The 25010-nt window shown below is 44.0% G+C and overlaps 1 pseudogene; it reads right to left on the reverse strand.

Annotated features, from left to right (window-relative positions):
* Positions 1-400: 400 nt before the first annotated feature.
* LOC124647387 lies at positions 401-6818 on the reverse strand (annotated as a pseudogene).
* Between the last annotated feature and the right edge of the window lie 18192 nt (positions 6819-25010).

Genomic DNA, 25010 nt, shown 5'->3' on the forward strand with positions numbered 1-25010 from the left:
CGTATGTAAACCCAACGCTGCGCGAATTGGAAACAGTTTCGAACTCCTCCGTCCCGCGGCCTAACCATACCATAAGTCAATGCACAAAGAAGTTAGTAAGTTACAGACCAAAAACAGTCCATACACTGAAAATTACATGATGAAAATATAAACATACATCTATAGTTTAAACACATGCATATGATTGTGTTCAAATTAGTACTAACTTAACATGAAAAATACATGGAACTAGTACAACCAAGTTAAATTTCAGGGGATTTACACATCTATGAGACTATGACCCAACTGTCCCTTAGCAAACTAGTATGACACAAGATTCAACGTGGTAGTTAAAAAACACGAATGGCATGGACGAAGAACCAATCACGCAAAGCCTGTCTTGCTGCAAGTAGTTCTACTGCTAGTAGAATGCAAGACTGTGAAGCTCAAGTGTTGGGAGCTGGCTAGTTACCACGCCGATAGGAGGCAGTTGAGAAGAGTCATGTTGTATGGCACGCCAGAGAACACGCCAGAGAAGTCCTCCGTCGATTTCATCTTGACGATCCTCGAGAAGGTTACCCTGCAATGCAACACAACCCATGCGGAATTTCTAACCGGTCAGAAGAAACAACAGAGAAGAGCAGGAAAATGGAGTAGCGTTTCATAGAGGACGAAATTGGAAGCTTAAAAAATAATAATGATAATGGAGTGCGGCCACATCATATGCACATATAATTGCAGTGTTTCCAGTTCGGTAGTTCACCACACCATATATACATATTATTATATCACTGTCAACCCGGCCAAAAATTATATCACCATGAGCATTGTATTTGTAAATACAATCCTAATCATCCTACTGTTAAATACAAGATGATATTAGATGTGCCGACCTATATGTCTAGATGACCTTACTCTGCTTTTCCTTTGCTTCTTTCAGGTATCTGAATGCGATTTGGTGCAAGTATGCTCACAGTTTTACTTAGGAGAAGTACATGCCAACTGGCTTTTGTTAAAGAAAAATGACATCAGGAGATTAAACACCCCAAGGACAGATACCCAGTATCATTCTTTAAGGAAACCTACTATTTGTCACATCCAGATCTGGAGGAACCTACTATTTGTTACATCCAAAATCTTTGGGGAAACCTACTAATCAGATTCTAGATGTAGAAAAAGGAAAAAAAATACATCCACCGCTACAAATTTCAGATTTTCCATGTATTGCTGAACACTGCCATGTAAATTCCCAAGTTGGTCAGGTAAAAAGGAGAGGTTCAAGCAGCTGAACCGGGAACATTTGCCAGCATCCAACCGGCAAAAAAATACATGCTAAAAGCCTAAAACAGAGACACGGACCATGAAAAAACCACCATGACCACCACCGTACCTGCGCTGATAAATATACATCCTATAGTGTTGACCATCACTAGCTCATCCATGGAGAATGACAACGATGGAGAGCTACGAACTGCTGCGAGTAAACCTGCTAGAACACTAGTTTTGTTCTGAAAAATCAACGGAGAATTTGCCACGCATCTTCCAAAGTTAGCTGGGGCTGTGTCTCCGCAACTAGAATCAAACTGAATCAACCCCTAAGCAACAAAAATCAAATGGGCGTCGACCCTATATTACCACCGCGGAAAAGCAACAACCGGATGGGGAAAAGTTCGAGATTGAAGCACTCACCATCTCCAAAAAGAGACATAAGTACCCCACGGTCTGGACGCAACACCACGCCGCTGATGCCCCCTCGCCAACGCCTCCAAGCTCGCCCAGCCTGTCACGACCCGATCGACGAGCGATTGAATCGCAACAGGAAATACAGAATTGGAATTGGATGGGAAGAGCAAGCAGGGGGGGGTGAGACGAACAGAGATAGAGGATGAGAGCTCAGCACCACATATTCATTCATTCGATAGTTGTTTCGTTACAGCAGCTGGTATTTAACTCCTTCGCACACACACTTGTCCTGGCTCATATGGCCCAACACCACACCCACGGCCCTTGGCCCACATAGCTTGCTCTCGTATGACACAAGCTGAGCTGTCGATGATCTCGGTCGGGTTCGGGTGTGACATTTGCTCCCTCTTGAGTTGAAGCTCCCTCCCGGATGCGAGCGAGATGGATAGCGAAGTCGCGGTACCTCAGCGTCCTCCCGGGTAGCTTGTTGTGCCGAGTGTCTAGACCATTGGATCAACGGTTGTACCATCGGCTCGGTGCCCTTCTTCTTGAGACGGCGATCCAAAACTGCAATTGGTTCTAACTCACCCGTAGTCAAGTCACGGAGGACGAGGCAGTTCGAGCAAACACTCGGAGAGTAACTTGGTGTGAATGGCTTGAGCTGGGAGACATGGAAGAGCTGGATGTACTCGAGCCTCGCGGTGGCGGTGTCAGTCTGTAGGCGAGTGAACCAACCTTTTTTTCCACCGCAAAGGGACCGAAGAACTTGTAAGCCAATTTTCGACACGGTCGATTAGCAACTGTAGACTGAGCATATGGTTGCAATTTGAGTAACACCTTCTCGCCCACCTCAAAGGAACGCTCTGTGCGATTCTTATCAGCCTTTTTCTTGAAGCGATCCTGGGCACGAGTTATACGAGCGCGAAGCGGGTCGGTGTGAGTTACCCGGTCGAAATCTTCGGGGTTCGGCGCGGTGACGCCCCAGTGCACCATCATTCCCAAATTGGGCTCATGTCCATACAATGCTTTGAAGGGAGAACATGACAAAGAGGAATGGTGACTTGAATTATACCAGAATTCTGCAGCCGGCAGCCAACGACGCCATTGACGAGGACTATCTTGAACAGCAGAGCGCAAGTACATTTCCAAGCACTGATTTACTCGCTCTGTCTGACCATCCGTTTGCGGATGGTAAGTCGTAGAATACAGCGAGTTTGGTACCAGCAGTAGACAACAGCTCTCTCCAAATAGCACTGGTGAAAATGGAGTCCCGGTCGGATATAATCGTCATTGGTATGCCATGCGGTTTAATGACATTATCCCATAAGGCTGTTGCTACTTGCATCTGCTGTGTAGGGATGTTTCGGAGGCACAAAGTGTGCTACTTTGGTTAGACGGTCTACCACCACCATAATAGAATTGTATCCATCTGATTTGGGCAGGCCATCCACAAAATCCATTGAAATGTCATGCCAAGGTCCGGTTGGCACGAGCGAGAGGCTGCAAGGTACCGGCGGGTCGAATATTCTCGTGTTTAGACTGTTGACATACCTGGCATTGGCGCACGAAATCTTCCACAGCTGCTTTTAAGCCAGTCCAAGCAAAAAGCTTCTTCACGCGCTGGAAGGTATTCATAATGCCTGAGTGGCCTCCCACGGCACTGTTATGCAAGGCACTGATCAATTTTGTTTGTAGTGCAGTGTTAGCACCAATCCAGATTCTACCATTGACACGAATGACTCCCTGATGCAAGGCATAACCCTCCTCGTCCGGGCTTATCACTGCTAAACGAGTTAACAGTTGTTGAGCTTCGGAATCAGTCTCATAAGAATTTGCTACTTCTTGCATCCACTTAGGTGACGAGATGGACATTGTGTTGGCGAGTGAGCAAATGGCCCACCCGAGACGGTGCATCAGCTGCACCATTATCGGCACCTCTTTTATATTGGAACTTAAACTGCATACCCACCAGTTTGGACATGGCTCTGCGCTGAAGATCCGTTTCTAGTTGTTGATCCTCCAAATTACAGAGGCTCTTATGATCAGTAACAATAGTGAATGGGCCACGCTGCAAGTAAGCACGCCATTTGTCAACTGCCATCATGACTGCCAAGAATTCCTTTTCATAAGTAGATAGTTGCTGATTCTTGACCCCGAGAGCTTTGCTGAAATAAGCAATGGGATGAGCGTCTTGGACCAAGACTGCTCCAATGCCTGTATCGCAAGCGTCCGTTTCAATAGAAAATGGACGATCAAAATTTGGTAATGCCAAGACTGGTGTATTCACCATAGCATGCTTAAGCTGGTCAAATGCTTGTTGTGCTTGTTCAGACCACTGAAATCCTTTTTTTGTGAGTAGCTGAGTCAGTGGTTTTGCAATAATTCCATACCTTGCAACGAATTTCCGATAGTACCCTGTAAGGCCCAAAAACCCCCTAAGCTCAGTAGCACTGATAGGTACTGGCCAGTCTTTCATAGCTTGCGTCTTTGAGCTGTCAGTGGCCACCCCTGCTGCAGAGATGACATGGCCCAAATACTCGATTTGACGCTGAGAAAATGAGCACTTGGAGAGTTTGGCATACAACTGGTTCTTCCTCAATAATTCAAACACCAGTCGAAGATGGTGTTCATGTTCTTGCAATGAAGAACTGTAAACGAGAATATCATCAAGAAAGACAATGACAAACTTACGAGTGTACTCTCCAAAGATCTGATTCATGAGACACTGAAATGTTGCTGGCGCGTTGGTTAAGCCAAAAGGCATCACACGGAAGTGAAAGTGCCCATGATGCGTTTTAAATGCAGTTTTTTCTTCATCCTCCTCGCGCATTCTGATTTGATGATATCCAGCGCGTAAATCCAACTTGGAAAAGAAAGTTGCCCCTGCCAATTCATCAAGTAGTTCATCGACGATAGGCAGTGGAAATTTATTCTTGATAGTGATCAAGTTCAGTCTGCGGAAGTCAATGCAAAACCGCCAACTTCCATCCTTCTTTTTAACCAAAAGCAACTGGGGCTGCATATGGACTCATGCTATGGGTAATAACTCCAGTGCGCAACATCTCCTGCACTTGTCTCTCGATCTCATCTTTTTGCATTGGTGAATAACGGTAGGGTTTAACATTGGGTGGGGAAGCTCCTTCTTCCAATGTTACTGCATGATCATACTGACGGTGGGGAGGCAACCCTTCAGGCTCGGCAAAGACATCACTGAAATCTGTCAAAATAGCTTGAATTTGACTTGGTAAAGTTTCTGAATCTGCAGCAATCTCAGCCCAATTCTCAAGCACTGCCATGGACCAAATTTCATTATCTGCATGTAACTGCTGCAAGGTTTCAAAGTCCAATTGCTCTGCACTGGAAATCTGCATCGGTAACAAGCCTTGTAAGACCATCTGTTTTGCCCTCATGGTCAAAAGTAATTTTGTTGTCATTCCGGTGACATGTCATTGGACTAAAGGAGTCGAGCCGGTCTTTTCCTAGTACTCCATCATACGCCCCTAATGCCAACACACGCAAGTCGGTTTTGAATACAGCTCCACGACATTTCCACTCCAAGGCAGGGACCATTGTATCACTGGCAATGTATTGCCCATTCGCTACCTTAACAGCCACTGGCGCTATTGGTACAGTTTGCAGTCCAGCACTGTCAGCAAAGTTCTTGTTTATAAAACTATGAGAACTACCTGAGTCCAAGAGTAGCAGCATCGTTTTGTTTCCAACCTGCACTGGTAAACGAAAGGCAGACACTGGAGTGTCAGAACTAGATAAGGCATGTGCTGAAAGCATACAACACATAGCTGGTGCTGGAGGATCTACTGGTTCATCAAGAAATTCTAGGGCCTCAACAGCTGCATCATCCAAGAGTTCACCAAATTCTCCCACTTGGATTGTTAACAGTTGTGCTCCTTGACGTTTGCACTGATGTCCTCTAGTATAAGGTTCCCCACACTTGAAACATTGATTGTTTGCGCGCCGAAAATCACGAAGCTGCCTTTCTCGGGCATACTCATCGGGTGCAAGGCGTGGGCGAGGTGGAACAGGGAGCTGCGAGCTGGTGGCGGACGACCTGCTGGAGGTGGTCGATGCCTTGGTCGCACTGCTTCTAACTCCTCTTCCTGAATTCGGGCAAACACTGTGGCTCGAGTAATGCTAGTTGGTGCCTGGATGCGGACTGCAGCTCGTAACTCATCTTTCAGACCCAAGACAAACTGTGTCACAAAAAATTTTGTGCTCAGGGAAGGATCGAGTGCCAACAAGTGGTACATATACACCTCAAACTGCACCCGATATTCTGTGACCGAACCAGTCTGTCGTAACTGCAGCAATTTATGCATCTGATCCTCAAATTCATTTGGTCCGAATTCTTCGACCACAGCCTGAGAGAAATGAGCCCAACTGACTTGAGGATACTGCTGGCGGTAGGCTTGCAACCACAGCGCGGCATGTCCATCAACATACATTGCCGCCGTAGTCACCCAATTCCGAGGACGAACTCGGTACATGTCGAAATATGCCTCACAGCGATCGAGCCACAGATTAGGGAGCATACCATCAAAACGGGGAAAGTCGTGCTTCGGCGGCTTGACGAACCCGTTGTCGCCCTCGTTCTCCCGCTGCGGGCGCTGCTCGACAATCGTCGAACAGGTTGCGGGCGCATGAGCGGAGCCTCCTGAGTTGGCGGAAGCAGAGGAGCTCCGTCGTTGGCGAGGCGCGGGTACCCCGGCACACCGAGTCCCGACGCCACGAACGCGGCCGCCGCGGCGCGGTGGTCCTGTCGAGCAGGTTGCGGGCGCATGAGCGGAGCCTCCTGAGTTGGCGGAAGCGAGAGGAGCTCCGTCGTTGGCGAGGCGCGGGTACCCCGGCACACCGAGTCCCGACGCCACGAACGCGGCCGCCGCGGCGCGGTGGTCCACCGTAGGTGCTGGAGGTGCCGCAGATGCGACCACCGTGGACACCACTTGGCGCGCTTCGTCGACATCAGCCTGTGTAAGGTCGAGCTGCTTGCGCATGACTTGTAGATCATGCGCGACGGTGGCGTTGAAGGCAACCTGCTCGTCGTAGCGCTTGCTGGTGAGCGCGGCGCCATCATCAAGTCGCTTGAGGATTTGATCCAGCAACGCCTTCGTCTCCACTCCGCTCGCCTCCAAAGCCATCAACACTTGCTGCGTCTGCGCGGAATTCTTCGCGGGCGCCGTTGCTGCTCTCGCCAAACGGATCGAACCGAGCTTGGGATTTTGCGGGATTCACCGAAGTGATTCCCACCCTTCGCTTGGATTTACGGATCAACGCCGAGCGGAAACGAGCGCAAACAGCGGAGAAGAAAAAATTCGTGGTGGATTTGCTGGCTCTGGATACCAAATTGTCACGACCCGATCGACGAGCGATTGAATCGCAACAGGAAATACAGAATTGGAATTGGATGGGAAGAGCAAGCAGGGGGGTGAGACGAACAGAGATAGAGGATGAGAGCTCAGCACCACATATTCATTCATTCGATAGTTGTTTCGTTACAGCAGCTGGTATTTAACTCCTTCGCACACACACTTGTCCTGGCTCATATGGCCCAACACCACACCCACGGCCCTTGGCCCACATAGCTTGCTCTCGTATGACACAACTGAACTGTCGATGATCTCAGTCAGGTTCAGGTGTGACACAGCCCAACTCGAATGCGTCAAATTACATGGCCCCATCGAACGCGTCGATCCCCGCGTCCGTGACGGCGGGGCTGCTCCACGGATCCCACCCACCAGGAGGAACGCCCCACGGCTTCATGGCGGTCCGCACGCCGCCGATGAGGTTGATTTAGTGGGGGGATTGACGAGGGGTTGAGAGGAAGTGGGTGTGGGTGAAGAGGTGAAGGGTGGAGGACGAAGTTGACTTTGAACAGGGGAACGGGGAAGAGGTGGTTGCCTTTTTTTTTCCTCGCTTGCGCCGGTTCGTCCGAGCCACTCGATTGCGATCCAACGACTATGAGAGGGGAGCACCCTGTAAGACTAGAGCGTGCCCAGGCAAGAATTAGAAATTGGGCTAAAATAACTATGGGAGCGGTTTATGCGAGCAGAAAAGTTGTACCATGTTTTATCTTACTCTCTCTAATTCCTTTTAGTTGACTCGAATTTAGTACAATCTGAGTCAATTAAAATGAACTGAAGAGAGTAATACATTTTGAAATCAGTTCTTGCCAATCGACTGTCTTTGGTGGCTCCCAAAACGCATGCACACAGCTGCCTCCATGCTAGAAACCACAAATGCACCGCACCAGCCACCCTATGCAACAATGCCAAACAGGCGCGGCTTACAAGATGTATATCTATGCGGTGGTAACGATCTACATGCGTTCCTGCAGGACACGACATATGGGTTAACTTTAGACTGCGCTATGCTTCGGCCCAAACCTACTGGCGACGGGTCTCGCTCTGCTCGTCAGAAGTTAGCCTTCCTTTAATATATAAATTTGGATCACGCTATCACAAACTCCATCTTGAGAAAATTCCATCTTGTAGCATGAACTTTAACAATCTTCTGAACGACAAAGAAAATACTTGCTGGCGCCAATAACCACTTGGGCTAAAAATTATATCAACCAATCTCGAGCAAAGCTCAAACTTGGCAACATGAACTGGCTTTGTCATCATATCAGCAAGATTAGCATGAGTACTTATCTTGCATACGTTCAGTTTACCTTCAGTAACAATGTCGCGAATATAATGGTACTTGGCATCAATGTGCTTTGTCCTCTCATGGAACATTTGATCTTTAGTAATGTATAATGCACTTTGACTGTCACAAAACAAGTTAATGCAAGAAAATCATCTCCATAAAGCTCAACATACAAACATTTCAACCAAACAGAATCTTTGCAAGCTTCAGCAATAGCCATATATTCTTCTTCGGTTGTAGATTCGGCAATAATAGGTTGTAACGTTGCCTCCCAACTCACAGCACATCCACCAACAGTGAACACATAACCTGTGAGGGATCTTCTCTTATCTAAGTCGGCAGCAAAATCTGAATCCACATAGCCTGTGAGTCCCTCACCGGTCTTGCCAAAAAGCAAGCTTTGAATGTGCCACGAAGGTACCTAAAAATCCACTGAATAACTTTCCAATTTTCTTTACCAGGATTAGCCATGTATCGACTGAACAAACTCATAGCATATGAAAAATCAGGGCGAGAACAAACCATGACATACATCATTGAACCAACAACACTAGAATATGGAACTCGTTACATGTACTCAATATCTCCATCAGTACCAGGACATTGCAATGCTGATAATCTGAAGTGAGGAGCAATATGTGTACTAACAGACTTTGCATCATGCATATTAAAACATTGATGGACTTTTTTAATGTAACTTTGCTGACTAAGAAACAACACACTAGACTCTCTTTCTCTTGTAATTTCCATACCTTGGATTTTCTTAGTAGCACCAATATCCTTCATACCAAACTCACTACTTAATTGTGCTTTCAAAGTAGTGATCTCTTTCTTGCTCTTGGCAGCGATCAACATATAACAACAAGTATATATAGGTGATCCATTAACAAACGTGATGTAAACACAACTATCATACTGAGATCCCTTAAAATCATGTGCAAGCACAAATGAATCAAACCTTTTGTACCACTGTCTTGGAGACTGTTTCAGACCATAAATGAACCTCTTTAACTTGCAAATAAGATCCTCCTTACTAGGCACAACAAAACCTTCAGGCTGGTCCATGTATATCTCCTCCTCAAGTTCTCCATGCAGAAAAGCAGTCTTCACATCTAACTGCTCGAGCTCAAGATCATGCATAGCCACAATTCCAAAGAATGCATGAATATGCTTCACAACCGGAGAGAATACATCATTATAATCAATACCTGGAATTTGGTTGATACCTTTTGCTACTAACCTTGCCTTAAACCTTTGAGGCTCATTAGGAGACAAACCTTTCTTTCTTTTAAATATCCACTTACAGCGGACAACATTCTTTTGTTTAGGCAAGGGCACAACATCCCATGTGCCATTCTTGTCAAGCGATTGCATCTCCTCTTGCATAGCAGAAATCCACTTCTCGCGGTCAACGGATGCAACAGCCTCAACATATGGAGTAGGTTCGATATCATACTCCACCTGTTCAAGCACAACTCAAAGCATAATGTACAAGATTACACTCTTCAATTAAACGAGGACGTGGACTTTTTTACGCCTCGGTCTATCAACGAATGAGTGGAACTATTTGTTTGTTGCAAAACAAGTGGTGAGTGTTGAACAACGGTGTTCTCATTCTCAGCAACATCATTTTCATTCTCCTCCACGTGCCCCACCCGCACGCAAATCCTCTGTTGCTCCATCATCGAAACATCGGGAAAAATCAATAGCATCGAAACATCCGTAGATGAACTGTTATAAAACATGGCAGCCTCATTAAAGACAACATTCCTGTTATCCAAAACTTTCTTAGTTTCAAGATTCCGTAACTTGTATGCCTTAATTCCTGAACCATAACCAAGGAACACACACTTAACAGCCATGGGCTCTAGCTTTCCATTATCTACATGTGCATCAGAAGTGCAACCAAAAACTCTCAGCTGTTAATAATCAACAGGTGAACTAGACCATACCTCAATAGGAGTTTTCTTATCAAGCGGAATGCAAGGTGACATGTTTATCAAGTAACAAGCGGTGGAGGCTGCTTCAGCCCAAAAACGTCTATGCATACCATCATTGTACAACATGCGCGAGCCTTGGAGATGATGGTTCTGTTCATCCTCTCCACCACACCATTCTATTGAGGAGTGTATGGGATGGTGTGGTGATTGAAAATGCCTTCGTCGCTGCGAGTAATCATTAAAAACGAGTAGAACAAAAGTCCATGCCATTGTCGATACGAAGCAATTTAACTTTCTTTTTCGTTTGCTTCTCTACCATAACTTTTCACTTTCTAAAAGCATCAAATACATCAGATTTATGTTTTAGAAACAAAGGCCACACTTTTCCGGAGTAATTGTCACAACCCACTTTTCAAACCTTGCATGGTTTCTAGTCTTGAAAATTTTGAGCCAACAAAAACTTTTCATTTATGTTACTTTGTGTGTGCATAGGATAGAATGTTGCTTATGGTAGTGCTTAGACACATATTATTTGAGAGTAGCCTCCCACCTAAAACCCTAAGTACCAATTTTGGAGACCATCTTGAACCATTAGGGTTTCCCTCCTACTTGATACCCCTCTCTCCCTAAATTCTTCATCACTTGAACTAAACCCTAGAGGGCCCTATCTCTTGTTGCCAACAATTCCCAAAGTTGAGGGGGAACACTTCCCTCTTTTCTTTATGGTGGATACACCACCACTTAAGGTGGCATCATCACCACCACCATCACACCACCCCTCCCTTCTCTTTTTCTCTAAATTTTGTGCTACGGCCTCTTCCAAAATTTTGGCACATGCAACTCCCTTGCATGCACCCTCTCTCTTTCATCGCTGCCTCTCTCCTTCTCTCTTTCTTTCTCTCTCTTTTTCCAGGGTGAAAACCCTAAGAGGGGACACTTCCCCCTCTCATCTCTTTTCTCTTTTTCCCTCTCTCATTTTCCCTCTCTAGTTGGGCCGAGCCAACCCTCCCCTCCCATCCCCACCACTCTGGACCAACCCCAAGACCCTAGCTACCCCTTCCCTCTCCCTCTCACCAGCCCAACACGGCCAGATCACCCCCTCCCGCAAAAACCCTAGCCCAGGACGTCGCACACGCGCACGCCTGGTTGGCTCCCGCGCGACTTAAACGCGCCTGGCGCCTCGATCCCTCCCCAACGCCTCGACTTCACGCGCCCCTGCCTCGATCACCTCCCTCGCTGCTTCGTCGCCCGTGCGTCGCCTTGTTTGCCGCGGGTGGACGCCGCCGCGTCGCCCATTGGTCGCGAGAGATCCTCCTGTCTCCCTCTCCGCCCATAAAAACCACCCCGCAGCCACCACCTCCCCTTTTCACCACTCTCTCCCACCCCACCCACCTGCCAGACCACGCCGTAGCGCTGCTCGAGCTACTGCTGTGCGACGCCGACGCCGCCCGTGCTCATCGCAAGGGTGACGCGCAGGTGGAGCTCGCCACGACGCTGCCCCACCCCTCCTTTCTTTTCCTTCGCCCTCCCCAGCCTCTGCAATGCCTAACCTACCCATCACCGTGGCCAGGTTCGCCGGGGAACGCCGCCACCGCGCTCGGGCCGACGGGTGCTGAGAAGAAGGCGACGACAGGAGCGGAGGACGAGAAGGATCTGGGCGTCGCCAAGCCGCCCCTACACGCCACCGCCACTCCACCACCCGCCAGGACGTCGCCGAGCCCCTGCATCCCAGCGGTAAGCCCTGGCCGCCCCTCTTTTCTTCTCCGTCGGCGTGCACGGCGTGGACATGGAGGAGACGACGACCTGGAGCCATCAGATCCCCATCCAACGGTTGCATGACCCATGCCGGCCTAGCCCGCCACGTGCCCCGGCCCTTTTCTTTTTTGTTTTCCTTTTTCCTCTCCCGCGCCACCTGGAAACTCCCCTGGGCCGGCCCATCTTTGCACATTGGCGTGACCCAATCCCTTCCTGCCCTTTTTAATTTGTTTAAAAATTAGAAACTCTGTTAAAATTTGAATATGTATAAGTGATCCTTTTTGCTAATAAATTTAGTTTGGCATATCCAATTTGAGTGAAACAAGTTGCGTTAGAACCAAATTTTCATTATCTTTCATATGCCACTGGCCTTGTATTTTTAGGAATTTTGTACGATTTTTGGCATATTAAACTTGTTCTATGTGTACTGCAGACTCTAGCTAATTCCTAAAATTGTAGAATTAATGTTTTAGAGTGAATCCAATTTTGTTAGTCTTGTTTTAGTAGTGGCCTTTTTGATTAATTAGTGATAGTCTCTGTTAATGTTATTTTGTTACTGTTAGTGATAGTGGTGTGTCACATGAAATGTTGAACCCAAAACCCTTTGATTTACTCAAATCTTTGTCACCTTTTAAATGGCCAACTCATGTTTTGAACTTTCCAAGCAAATACCCCTGCATATTTAGACTTGTTTTATTAAACCTTGGTTTTTGAGTTATGTGTTGATTGTATGTTGTTCGTTTATTTTTGCGACGCTAGATTCGAACGTGGGTGAAGTTGAAGGAGAGGAAGTGTGTGAAGGATTTGAAGAAGACCAGGGACTATCCAACCAAGGAAAGCCATCTTTTGATCTCTTTATGTTGTGTTACTTGTTGTTGTTATGTTCTTGCTATCATTGTCTCTTGGTTCATCTTGAGTTGATCCCCCTTATGTTGACACTATGCATGCTTACTCTAAGTATGTATGACCCCCTTGACACCTGATGATGCGTGAAGCACACGTCCGTTGGGAACCCCAAGAGGAAGGTGTGATGCGTACAGCAGCAAGTTTTCCCTCAGTAAGAAACCAAGGTTATCGAACCAGTAGGAGATGAAGGCCACGTGAAGGTTGTTGGTGAAGGAGTGTAGTGCGGCGCAGCACCAGGGATTCCGGCGCCAACGTGGAACCTGCACAACACAATCAAAATACTTTGCCCCAACTTAATAGTGAGGTTGTCAATCTCACCGGCTTGCTGTAAACAAAGGATTAAACGTATGGTGTGGAGAATGATGTTTGCATGCAAAGAACAACAAAGAACAATGATTGCAGTAGGTTGTATTTCATATGTAAAAGAATGGACCGGGGTCCATAGTTCACTAGTGGTGTCTCTCCAATAAGATAAATAACATGTTGGGTGAACAAATTACAGTTGGGCAATTGACAAATAGAGAGGGCATACCAATGCACATACATATCATGATGGCTACTATGAGATTTACTTAGGGCATTACGACAAAGAATATAGACCGCTATCCATCATGCATCTATGCCTAAAAAGTCCACCTTCGGGTTAGCATCTGCACCCCTTCCAGTATTAAGTTGCAAACAACAGACAATTGCATTAAGTACGTGCGTAATGTAAACAATACAAATATCCTTAGACAAAGCATTGATGTTTTATCCCTAGTGGCAACAACACATCCACAACCTTAGGGGTTGCTGTCACTCCCCCAGATTCAATGGAGACATGAACCCACTATCAAGCATAAATACTCCCTCTTGGAGTTACAAGTATCAACTTGGCCAGAGCCTCTACTAGCAACGGAGAGCAAGCAAGATCATAAACAACACATATATGATAGATCGATAATCAACTTGACATAGTATTCCATATTCATCGGATCCCAACAAACACAACATGTAGCATTACAAATAGATGATCTTGATCATGATAGGCAGCTCACAAGATCTAAACATGATGGCACAATAGGAGAAGACAACCATCTAGCTATCGCTATGGACCCATAGTCCAAGGATGAACTACTCACGCATCAGTCCGGAGGCGGGCATGGTGATGTAGAGCCCTCCGGTGATGATTCCCCTGTCCGGCGGGGTGCGGAGGCGATCTTCAGAACCCCCCGAGATGGGGTTGACAGCGGCGGCGTCTCAGTAACTTTTCTCGTATCGTGGCTCTCTGTACTAGGGTTTTTGCGACGAAAGGATTATATAGGCGAAGGGGCAGAGTCGGGGGACGCCCGAGGGGCCCACCCCATATGGCGGCGCGGCCAGGGGTGGGGCCGCGCCCCCTATGGTGTGGCCGCCTCGTGTCCCCTCTTCGTCTCCTCTTCGGTGTTCTGGAAGACTCCGTGGAAAATAAGACCGTGGGCTTTTGTTTCGTCCAATTCCGAGAATATTTCTGTGTAGGATTTACGAAACCAAAAACAGCGAAAACGAGAACTGGCGCTTCGGCATCTTGTTAATAGGTTAGTGCCGGAAAATGCATAAAAATGATATGAAGTGTATATAAAACATGTGAGTATTGTCATAAAACTAGCATGGAACATAAGAAATTATAGATACGTTTGAGACGTATCAAGCATCCCCAAGCTTAGTTCCTACTCGCCCTCGAGTAGGTAAACGATAAAAAGGAAAATTTCTGAAGTGACATGCTACTATCGATACTATTGTAAAGCATATGAGATGAATGAAGTGATTCAAAGCAATGGTCTATAGTTTGTTAACAAATAGATAATGACTAAACAACTGAATCATATAGCAAAGACTTTTCATGAATAGTACTTTCAAGACAAGCATCAACAAGTCTTGCATAAGAGTTAACTCATAAAGCAATAGATTCTTAATAGAAGGTTTTGAAGCAACACAAAGGAAGATTTAAGTTTCAGCGAGTTGCTTTCAACTTTCAACATGTATATCTCATGGATAATTGTCAACACAAAGTAATATGATGAGTGCAAACAAGCAAGTATGTAAGAATCAATGCACACAGTTGACACAAGTGTTTGCTTCTAAGATAGAAAGAAGTAGGTAAACTGACTCAACATAAAGTAAAAGAAAGGCCCTTCGCAGGGGGAAACAGGGATTACTCATGTGCTAGAGCTTTTTTTTTTGAAAACATGGAAACAATTTTTTCAACGGTAGTAATAATTCATATGTGTTATGCATAAAACCTCCTATAAGTTGCAAGCCTCATGCATCGAATACTAATAGTGCCCGCTCATTGTCCTAATTAGCTCGGATTTCCATGGATTATCATTGCATTACATATGTTTCAACCAAGTGTCACAAAGGGGTACCTCTATGCCACCTGTACAAAGGTCCAAGGAGATAGATCGCATTTGGTCTCTCAATTTTGATAGATCTCAACTTGAGGACATCCATACCGGGACAGCATAGAAAACAGATAATGGACTCCTCTTTTATGCTTTAAGCATTCAACAACAGATAATATTCTCATAAGAGATTTGAGGATTAATGTCCAAGCTAAAACTTCCACCATGATACATGGCTTTGGTTGGCGGCCCAATGTTCTTCTCTAACAATATGCATACTCAAACCATTTAACTCATGGCAAATCTCCCTTACTTCAGACAAGACGAACATGCATAGCAACTCACATGATATTCAACAAAGGTGTGACAGGTTGATGGCGTCCCCAGAAACATGGTTACCGCTCAACAAGCAACTTATAAGAACTAAGATACATAAGCGACATATTCATTACCACAATAGTTTTTAGGCTACTTTCCCATGAGCTATGTATTGCAAAGACAAGGAATGAATTTTTTTAAAGGTAGCACGTAAGCAATTTACTTTGGAATGGCAGAAAAATACCACATAGTAGGTAGTTATGGTGGACACAAATGGCATAGGTTTTGGCTCAAGGTTTTGGATGCACGAGAAGCATTCCCTCTCAGTACAAGGCTTTGGCTAGCAAGGTTGTTTGAAGCAAACACAAGTATGAACCGGTACAAAAAAACTTACATAAGAACATGTTGCAAGCATTATAAGACTCTACACTGTCTTCCTTGTTGCTCAAACACTTTTACCAGAAAATATCTAGACTTTAGAGAGACCAATCATGCAAACCAAATTTCAACAAGCTCTACGGTAGTTCTCCACTAATAGGTTTAAACCACATGATGCAAGAGCTTAAACATGATCTACTTGAGAGCTCAAAACAATTGCCAAGTATCAAATTATTCAAGACAATATACCAATTACCACATGAAGCATTTTCTGTTTCCAACCAAATAGCAATAAATGAAGCGGCTTTCAGCTTTCGCCATGAACATTAAAAGTAAAACTAAGAACACCAGTGTTCAATATGAAAAAGCGGAGCATGTTTCTCTCCCACACAAGGAATGCTAGGATCCGAATTTATTCAAACACAAACAAAAATAAAAGCACACAGACGCTCCAAGTAAAGCACATAAGATGTGACGGAATAAAAATATAGTTTCACTAGAGGTGACCTGATAAGTTGTTGATGAAGAAGGGAATGCCTTGGGCATCCCCAAGCTTAGATGCTTGATTCTTCTTGAAATATGCAGGGATGAACCACGGGGGCATCCCCAAGCTTAGGCTTTTCACTCCTCTTGATCATATTATATCATCCTCCTCTCTTGATCCTTGAAAACTTCCTCCACACCAAATTCAAAACAATCTCATTATAGGGTTAGTGCATAATAAAAAATTCACATGTTCAGCAAAGACACAATCATTCCCAACACTTCTGGACATTACCCAAGGCTACTGAAATTTAATGGAGCAAAGAAATCCACTCAAACACAGTAAAGGAGGCAATGTGAAATAAAAGGCAGAATCTGTCAAAACAGAACAGTCCGTAAAGATGAATTTATTCGAGGCACTTAACATGCTCAGATGAAGAAGCTCAAATTGAATGAAAGTTGCGTACATATCTGAGGATTACTCATGAATTTTTACAGAATTTTTAGATTCTCCTACAGAGAGAACAGCTCAAATTCGTGACAGCTAAAAATCTGTTTCTGCGCAGAAATCCAAATCTAGTATCAACCTTCTATCAAAGACTTTACTTGGCACAAAAATGCAATAAAGTAAAGATACAAAGGTATTGCTACAGTATTAACAAGCACCTTGACTCAAATATAAAACAAAAATTGCAAAAAAAAAATAATGGGTTGTCTCCCATAAGCGCTTTTCTTTAACGCCTTTCAGCTAGGCGCATAAAGTGTAAATCAAGTATCATCAAGAGAAGAAGCATTAACATTATTACCAGGGGCTTTGCGCCTACCCTTCTTACTCTTATTCTTACTCTTTGGTCTAGGGAATACATGACCGCATCCGGGTGTAGAGGTAAAATTTAGAGTGCCTTTTCCCACATCTACGATTGCTCCCAAGAGTTTCAGCAGGGATCTTCCAAGTGTGATTTGTCCTGTCCCTACACATTCAATAACGAGATAATCAGTGGATACCGTTCTTCCAAGAAAGGTTGTGAACACACCTTCAGCTATCCCCTTAGGAATTATAACAGAATTATCAGTAAGAGTTATTCCTTCTCCACCTTCAGTAAGTCCCCAAAGTGTCAAAGATTCATAAATACTTTTAGGCATAAGGCAATACCCAGACATAATATCACAACGGGCATAAAAAGTTTCACCAAAAATAGCAACCTTAATAGTAGGGACCCACATTGAAGGTTCAAAGCTTACTGGAACATAATCATAATATTCACGAATCTGGTTGTACCCTTCTTTTAAACAAGATATATTTGTTTCAAGAGTGTTTAATCTATTATGAATGCTAGCAAGAGATGAATCAAAATTATTAGCGGAGCTAGATGATGTAACCAATTTTTATGGCATTAAAAGCTTGATCCCCATCGCAGTGAAGGAAATCTCCTCCCACTACAGCATCCAAAGCATATCTATAGCGAACAATAAGCCCAAAATAAAAGTTACTAAGAAGCAAACTTAGAGTCATTTTAGGTTCGGTTTTACCATAAGAATCAAAAATTCTAGACCAAGCTTCTTTAAAACTCTCCTCATCCCTTTGTTTAAAAGTAAAGATCAATTCCTCAGGTGACAGAGTAACAAGTAAAGGACTAGACATGATAACAAAATAAATTAAATGCAAGTAACTAATTTTTGTGTGTTTGTGATATAAAGAAAGTAAACAAGACAGAAAAATAAAATAAAGCAAGACAATAAACAAAGTGAGATTGGATGTGAGAGACTCCCCTTGCAGCGTGTCTCGATCTCCCCGGCAACGGCGCCAGAAAAATAGCTTGATGACGCGTGAAGCACACGTTCGTTGGGAACCCCAAGAGGAATGTGTGATGCGTACAGCAGAAAGTTTTCCCTCAGTAAGAAACCAAGGTTATCGAACCAGTAGGAGATGAAGGCCACGTGAAGGTTGTTGGTGAAGGAGTGTAGTGCGGCGAAACACCAGGGATTCCGGCGCCAACGTGGAACCTGCACAACACAATCAAAATACTTTGCCCCAACTTAACAGTGAGGTTGTCAATCTCACCAGCTTGCTGTAAACAAAGGATTAAATGTATGGTGTGGAGAATGATGTTTGCTTGCAAAGAACAACGAGAGAACAATGATTGCGAGTAGGTTGTATTTCATATGCAAAAGAATGGACCGGGGTCCACAGTTCACTAGTGGTGTCTCTCCAATAAGATAAATAACATGTTGGGTGAACAAATTACAGTTGGGCAATTGACAAATAGAGAGGGCATAAGAATGCACATACATATCATGATGACTACTATGAGATTTACTTAGGGCATTACGACAAAGAACATAGACCGCTATCCGAGCATGCATCTATGCCTAAAAAGTCCACCTTCGGGTTAGCATCCGCACCCCTTCCAAGTATTAAGTTGCAAACAATAGACAATTGCATTAAGTAGCGTGCGTAATGTAAACAATACAAATATCCTTAGACAAAGCATTGATGTTTTATCCCTAGTGGCAACAACACATCCACAACCTTAGAACTTCTACGTCACCTGTCCCGGATTCAATGGAGGCATGAACCCACTATCGAGCATAAATACTCCCTCTTGGAGTTACAAGTATCAACTTGGCCAGAGCCTCTACTAGCAACGGAGAGCATGCAAGATCATAAACAACACATATATGATAGATCGATAATCAACTTGACATAGTATTCCATATTCATCGGATCCCAACAAACACAACATGTAGTATTACAAATAGATGATCTTGATCATGATAGGCAGCTCACAAGATATAAACATGATGGCACAATAGGAGAAGACAACCATCTAGCTACTGCTATGGACCCATAGTCCAAGGATGAACTACTCACGCATCAGTCCGGAGGCGGGCATGGTGATGTAGAGCCCTCCGGTGATGATTCCCCTCTCCGGCAGGGTGCCGGAGGCGATCTTCAGAACCCCCCGAGATGGGGTTGACGGCGGCGGCGTCTCAGTAACTTTTCTCGTATCGTGGCTCTCTGTACTAGGGTTTTCGCGACGGAAGGATTATATAGGCGAAGGGGCAGAGTCGGGGGACGCCCAAGGGTCCCACCCCATATGGCGGCGCGGCCAGGGGTGGGGCCGCGCCCCCCTATGGTGTGGCCGCCTCGTGGACCCTCTTCGTCTCCTCTTCGGTGTTCTGGAAGACTCCGTGGAAAATAAGGCCGTGGGCTTTTGTTTCGTCCAATTCCGAGAATATTTCCTGTGTAGGATTTCTGAAACCAAAAATAGCAGAAAACAGTAACTGGCACTTCGGCATCTTGTTAATAGGTTAGTGCCGGAAAATGCATAAATATGATATAAAGTGTATATAAAACATGTGAGTATTGTCATAAAACTAGCATGGAACATAAGAAATTATAGATACGTTTGAGACGTATCAACACCTCAATTATCATCTCCTTAGATGTATGATGGCTAGCATCATGCCCTTGTTGTAAGCTTAGTTCATCACAATAAAACCTTAGGTTTAGAAACCCTGATGGTTTATGTTTTGTAAAGACTTTGAAAACTTTGGGGAAGATGTGGTCTTGTCCAAGTGTTGTTTCAAGAGAAAGAGCTTGATGTTTCAGAAAGTGGTATATGGTTGGTTGTTGACAAACAAAGGAAGTGTGGGTATAATATTTTTAAAAGAGCACTGAGTATAAGTGTTCGCCATCCCAACTTTTTATCGCGCAACCACACTACCCTGAGGTGGGACGGGGCTTAGCCCGTAGTTTGTTCTTCTTAACATGGGACACCGCACAACTATATAAGGGTAAGGTTACCCCTGAATCCGGGTTGCCGTTGGTGGAGGAAATAGTATAACAGGATGCCTTCGGTGCTACCCATCCGGACGACACTATGGGTCTCCCGACATGGCAATGGAGTCACGCTCAAAGTGAGGTCAGCTGCCATGGTTTGCCGGGGAGGTACATACTCCATAGGGTAGGATCCCGTGCTAAGACGAATAGGCGAAAGGTTATGTCGGAGTTTTTTCATGGCATATTTGATATGCGGGGATGATGCCCACATGATAGGCTCACGGATCTTGTGGGGAAAGTGCGCAAACTTTGCAGAGTATCAATCTATTCGAATAGCCGCGTCCGCGGTCATGGACGAGTTGTAATGGCCATACTTAACGAGGGATAGATTTCGTTTTAGAAATGCTTTACAAAGAAAAAGAGAAAGTTGTTCTCGGAGTATCGGAAGGGTATGGAAGAAGTTGATGACCATATGGACATGGTCGGAAAGGAAATAAAAAGGGTTACCCCATCGATGTTGTCCCTATGCATGTCTTACCCCAAGCATGTATGGTCCCTTTGACACGTCAATCATCATATCCTTAGTGGTATGTTGGTTAGCATCATGCCCTTGTTGATAGCTTAGTCCTCCACAATAAAACCTTAGGTTGAGAAAACCTCTGATGTTTTATGTTTTGGAAAGACTTTGAAAACTTTGGGAAGATGTTGTCCTAAACCTCTTTTAGTATCTTCTTCAACAAAGATATAGAGATGTCGTAGAACCTCTTTTGAAGTATCTTCTTCAACAAAGATATAGGGATGCCATATCCACAAGAGAAACGAGTTCTCTCCCAAAATGCCATATCCACAAGAGAAACGGTTTCTCTCCCAAAATTCTATATCCACAAAAGAAACTAGTTCTTTCCCTCTTATCATCTTAGTTTAGCACTTGTTATCTTGCATCTAGCAAAAATACCTTCATGATGGTTTGCGAGTACAATTCCAAATTTACTCACGGCTTTGTCCCTGGCTATATACTTGGCCAGACTTGAAGGATTTCGACAAATGAAGAAGGATTGGATGACGTCTATGCGTGTCACATCCCGAAATTTTCCAGATTTCGAAATGTAAAATAAAAATGAATTTAATACTTGATTGTTTGAACTTGATTGAAAATCCACAAAGAATTAATTTTTTTGGAGTTATTTAAACGTATTTTCCAAACTATTGGTTTACAAACACTTTTGGTTTCAAGTATTTTCAAAGTCAAACATATAGGCCAAATGTATATAATAATTATTTTGATTTCACAAAGGGATATTAAAAGGGTTTTGCAAAATATAGAGTTTTTATAAAACTTGGTTTTCAAAAGATTTTTCCAACAATGCTCTAGGTTTTGAAACTTATAAAAATATTTTATTTGAGAAAAACATTAAACCCTAAAAAGGCACTATAGCCACGTAGACATGTATGTCAAAATTTGATTTTATAAATTTTATATTTTTGTTCCAAATTTAGTCTAATATTAAAGTATTTTTCATAACGATTCCAACGGTATCTTATTTGCATTTTTCTGTTTTTATTTGAAGCTTCAAAGTGAATTTCAAATTTCTGTTAAAAAAAAGCGCGCCGGCCACTCCGGCCCAGCGGCCCAGCGCCCGCCCGCGCGCCCCGCACGGCGCCACGGCCCACTCGGCCGGTCGCCCCCGCCCAGGCCACTCCGTGCCCCGCGGCCCAGCACGCCGCCCTGGCCCAGCTCGTCCCCTGCCTTCCTTTTTTTTCCTTTTCAGCCCACTTCAGCCCAGCTCCCCAGCCCACCACACGCCCAGCTATCAGCACACAAGCGCTTAGCCCCGCGCACGCTCGCCGCCGCCCCCTTTTCCTGTTCCTTTTCTTTTAGTACCACCGCGCCTCTTTAAACAATTTTGCTCCAACTCTCAGCCTATATAAAGATTGCAATGGGCAGTCCCAATCACACCCAACGCCCGACGTCTTCTCTTTCCCGCGTGCAGCACACGCCCGCGCAACGCCTGCTTTTCTGGGCTGGGCGACGCAGCTATTTGCGATGCACACGCGCGACACAACATCCGTAACGCTGTTTTCTCTATTTAGAAAACGCCGCGACCCGACGCATCCCTCACCCGGTAAATAATCTATTCCCGCTCTTTTTACGTAAATTGTCTTTAGTAACTTCGCAATTTTATTTCTTTAGATCTACAACTCCGTGTAGAATAGTGGTTCTTCCGTTAAGTTTGTAATTAGATCCTCTACAATTTTCATGTAGGAAGCTTTTCCATCCGAGCAACTTGTTTGGACAACTTTTCGTACACCATTAGAACTGTAACCACGGTCTAGATTTGTAAAATTCATATCTTAAGTTTTATCCGTCGGATTTCGACAAACCCTATACCGTCGGAATCGGCAAATCACGTAGATCATGTTAGACATGTTGCGTGGCAGTTTCGCCCACCTTATCTTCGCGGTACCCCTTTGTTCCGCAACATCGTCTATACAATAAATACTACCAACTTTTTCCGAGAGATTCTTTTGGCGATACGCTTGTAATGAAATTCTCTACAACTTCCGTGTAGAAAGTTCTTTCATCCGGAAAACTTCTTCTAGTAACTTTTCATGAGAAGTGCAGTACTATAACTGGTTTCGACATAGTTCCTTTAGCCAAAATGATCTTTATGATCATACCCATCTTCCAGGACCAGTTATAATTCTTTATCATGTTCACAGACAATGCATAGCTTACCCATGATTGTCTAGTTCATATTATTCAAATAACAATTGAGTTATTTGAGTAAAGTGTGATATGACCTAGTTTAGATTTTTACCTTGCTTTAGTAGGGTGGAGATACTCTACCTCATACCACATGTGTTTAACTCTTGTTATACATGAGGCTCCGCGAACCAAATCCCAATATCATTCCTATCCAACCTCATGCCATTCATTCCTTCCACTTAGTTCGAACTATTCAATTTTCAAATGAGTTACTTGAATAGTTCAATATATCATTAGTTCATATCCAATGCTATGTGTGACCTTGTGCTACTCTGATAAGTGTTGTCACACTATGTCAATTGCATAAGCCTTGCTTTACAGTACTTCATCCAATAGCACCACCGTACAAAATATTTGAATCGCTTTGCAAATATTCAAATTCAAATATGAGAATTTGAGTATATATCCATTATCGATTTCTATAAGCTTTTCTCAACATGATTCTTTAGTGAAGGTGAAACTTATGATCGCATCCACACACCAATACCACTAGACACTTTACATTGAACCAATATCGTGTCTATCCAAATTAGTTTAAAACTATTCAACTTACAAATGAGTAAATTGAGTATTTTCATATGTCATTTGTCCACACCCAAGCCTATGTGTAATTCATACTATTTTGAGTAATTGTTGTCACACTTATTCAATAGTATTGTTGTTGCACTATTTGTCACTTATGTGATTCAATTCACATAAGTCGTTCCAAATTCTTTCCATGCTCTTGTAAAGCATAAAGATTCTTGAATTATGTCTTGGATAATCCATCTCTTTCTAATCATATGACTTAGCCATTCCAACACCTCAATGCCATGCCTTGCAAGCCAAACCTCATGCCACACCTTAGTACCATAGAGCGATTTCCAATTGTTGTCTTGTTTGATTATGATGTTGTTGTGATGTTGAATGGTGTGTTTATATTGTGCTATATTCTATGTTATAGTTTGTACGGAGAGGCACGTATTTTGATTAAGAGAAGTGAACGCGCTTCAACTACCAAAAGGCAAGTGACATTCAAATCCTACTTATATTTTATATATGCATTAGTGTTTTTCAAACTAGTATGCATGGTAGGATTTTGATTTCGAAAGTTATGCTATTCTTATCAATCCCGATAGTGTGTAGCTACCATGAACCCTTGCTAGGATTTTAGTTTGCCTAGCAATAACAAATTGCCACTGCTGTTTTGATCAATTTGGATTGTGAGTATTGAGAATTAAAATTAACAACCTTAATGAATCACCTGGGTGGATTGGTTGATTGGTGGGCGGCTGCTCAGGCTCACGCGCCCTAGGGACTAAAGTGACTCCTCACGCGCCCTAGGGACTAAAGTGATGAATCCACGAGAGTGCGCAAATGTTGAGTGGCTACTCAGGGCCACATTGTGGTTGTCATCGCCTGAGGGTGCACTTGTGGATGGCCACTCAGGATTAAAGAGATTAATATGTCGTCCATGTTTAGTTAGCTTCCAGTGCAGCCTTATGGTATTATGGGCTCTGCCGGGATTAAGTAAGTTGTGAGGTCAAACTTGTTGCTAGACATGATGATGTGGCTTGCAACCAAACGGGAACGGGTCTAGCTGGTTATGGTTGAAGCCTCCTTCCGAAAGATCTTGTCTCATTTCTTCTCTTGGGAAGGGTGGGTCGTAAGGTGAAAGTGCACAACCTCTCGAGAGTAAACCTAAGATCTTAGCCGTGTCCCCGGTTATGGACAATTTGAGCTTTCTAGGCAGGGAATGTACGGAAGAATCTCATCACCTTTTATTGAATGAATTAAAATTTGAGTAGCAACTGTCGGATAGTACATGGGAGATGTAACCATGATATTGTTTATGACATCATTACAAGTTTTGTAAAAATGTTTTGTTTTGAAATAAAATGTAGGATAAAATTGGCTTTATGCAAATTTGCCTAAACTCCACTTGCCAAATATCATGTAGATAGTCATGCCCAAAACTGCCACCATATAAGTGTCATTTGCCGAGTACA

Source organism: Lolium rigidum, chromosome 4 (assembly GCF_022539505.1).
Source record: "Lolium rigidum isolate FL_2022 chromosome 4, APGP_CSIRO_Lrig_0.1, whole genome shotgun sequence".
Lineage (NCBI taxonomy): Eukaryota > Viridiplantae > Streptophyta > Magnoliopsida > Poales > Poaceae > Lolium > Lolium rigidum.